A 2,888-nucleotide genomic window follows, 5' to 3' on the forward strand; every position below is an offset into this window, starting at 1 on the left:
GAACTCACAGAGATCCGCCTGCCTCTGCCTCCCGAGTGCTGGGATTAAAGGCGTGCGCCACCACCGCCCGGCTCAGAAGTTCCATTATCCAATGTTTCTTTGCTGCTGTTGTTCCTTTCTCATTAGTGTTTAAGGAAATTCAAGGTTAATAAAGCATTATGCAATATTTCTGGGGGTATTTTCCATCCCTTTTTGTTTGTTTAGCATATCCTTTATAGTTTGATTTGACCTTTCTATAACTGCCTGAATTGTAGGATTATTTGGTATGCCTGTAATATGCTCTATATTATAATAAGCAAAAAAAAAAAAAAAACCAAAAAAAAAAACCATTTCATTTTCTTAGATACATATGCTGGACCATTGTCTTTATTTGTGCAGGGATGGCCATAACTTCTAATAAATGAGTGATTACTGAGACTTTTCTGAACTCAAGAGAATTACCCATTGAAAACCTGAATACGTGTCTATGGTGTGGTGTACATATTTTAATTTACCAAATTCCATAAAGTGGAACACGTCCATTTGCCAGATCTCATTCCTTGAGTACCCTTTGGGTTACTCCCTGCAGGCAACAGTGTTTGGTTATAGAAAGAGCAAGCAGGACATTTCTTCATAATCTCCTTAGCTTGTTGCCATGTAATAGGAAACTCTTTAAACCTTTGCTATTGACATGACGTTTTTTATGAAATTCTGAGGCCTGCAACACACTTCCAATCAATAATTGATCAATTCCAGCATTACCTTGTACTAAAGGACCTGGCAGAACCATATGGGATCAGATGTGTGTTATGTATATAGGACAAAGCCTATTCCTGACTATATCTTGCACCTGTATGAATAATGAAATCAATCCTGTATCAACTGGTACAAATTCAGTGGTTTCAATATGCAAGATAACTCTGCATATTGTGAATCAGTAGCTATATTGAGAGGTTCTTTAAAATCCCTAGTACCATAAGAATAGCATATAATTCTGCCTTCTGGACAGAATTATAAGTGCTTTGTTCCACCTTACTTAATTCTTCTGATTTGTAACCTGCCTTCCCTGATTTATTTGCATCAGTATAAAATGTATGGGCTCCAGTTATTGGTGCATCATGTACAGTTTGGGGAAGAATCCAAGAAGTTCTCTTTCTAAGGTTAAGTCTATTGCTTTTGGGATAATTGCTATTAATTTCTCCCAAAAAGATTAGCACAAGCCCTTTGCCAGGGTTCATTGTCCTCCCATAACTTTTTTATTTCATCAGCAGTAAAAAGTTTGCCATGAAGGCAAACTTTTCTCTGTCCTTTTCTTGTAAAGGTATAGTGAAGAAACAATCATTTAAATCAATAACTATGAGGCCATTCCTTTAGTAACAGGCAGAGGAATTCCAGACTGTAGAGGGCCCATAGGATGAATAACCTTGTTGATAGCTCTAAGATCTTTCACCATTCTCCATATTTCTTTTAACAACAAATACAGAATTCCAAGGGCTGGTAGAGTCTTCAATATGGCGAGCATCTAATTGCTCTTGTACCAGCTGTTCTAAAGCTTACAGCTTTTCTTCAGTTAGAGGCCACTGTTTAACCCATATTGGTTTCTCAGTTAACTATTTTAAAGGCAGGGCTGTTAGCAACTCTGAAGATTTATTAATTGCTTTGTGTGTACAGCCTGGTGACCTTTGTCTATAATATCTTCCAATATTTTCCCCAGAAACATAGGGTTCCAATTCCTAGGAACTGAACCTCTTGAAGAGGCCAATTTGGATGCCAAGATTCTGGAGTAACGATACTTACATCTAAACTTGTGTCTAGTAAGCCTTCAATAAAAATGCCATTTATACATACTCTTTGATGATTTATAGAAGTCTGCCAGAAAATACATTTCCTCTGTCCTACTGGAGCTTTTGACTCATCCAGATCAGTATTTTTTTACAGTAGGCACTACATTCTTTAATTTTCCCGGTGAATTTTACACAGTAACTGGGAACGACTGGACCATATTCGTCATGGGAGCCTACAAGAGACCCACCATGGAGTTTCTCAATGGTAAGGGGTTGCCTGAACTGTCTTTTGTTGACCTGCATTCATTGGTCCAATGTCGGCCTTTGCCACACCTCCTACATATATCCAAAGGCTGAGTCCTCCTATTCTTGCCATTCCCAGAGGAGACATTATTCCTTGGAAATCCTTGTCTACAATCCCTTCTCAGATGTCCAATTCTACCACAATTAAAACATTTGGTTTCGTGATATCTCCTTATACCGTTGGAAATTGCATCTCTTACCCAATCATCAATATCATTGTCAAATGTCTCAACATTTATTGTATGTCCCTCACCCAGAATTTGATCTTGGGAAATCTTAAGTTCTTTTGTTTTTCCCTCTTGCTCTAAAATTTTAGCCTCTTCCCTCCAGTAGTACCTCTGTCTTTGTGCCTTTTGTCCCTTGTCATCAAATTTGATAAATTCCTCAATCTTTTCAAATCTTTTCACCACTGCCTTTTGTAGAGTCTGGATCTCCTGTCTAGTGTTCTGTTCTAATGCCCTCACTGAGGATTCCAAGGTGCTAAGTCTGTTCAGTAGAGAGGATGTCTCATTCTTGGACATAATCTTTGTAGCAAGCATATTCCCTTCCTGGAGAGACATTCTCTCAGTCAATCTATCATAACCCTTCACCAGAGTCTCACTAATACATTCAACAGCACACATTCTCCCAGACAATGTCTTAGCACCCTCTGTCATTGCCTGGGTTTTGTTTGTTAAGTTGGCTGTTTTCTTCTCCAGAATGCTGAATTTTCCTTTTAATTGATCATTATCAGTCTGTAAAGACTGTACCGTTTCTAAAAGTACCTCATTTGACTGAGTTTTGCCAGCTAAATTGTTGACATCCTTCTCCAGAGTTTTGAAT

Source organism: Microtus ochrogaster, linkage group LG4 (genome assembly GCF_000317375.1).
Source record: "Microtus ochrogaster isolate Prairie Vole_2 linkage group LG4, MicOch1.0, whole genome shotgun sequence".
NCBI lineage: Eukaryota > Metazoa > Chordata > Mammalia > Rodentia > Cricetidae > Microtus > Microtus ochrogaster.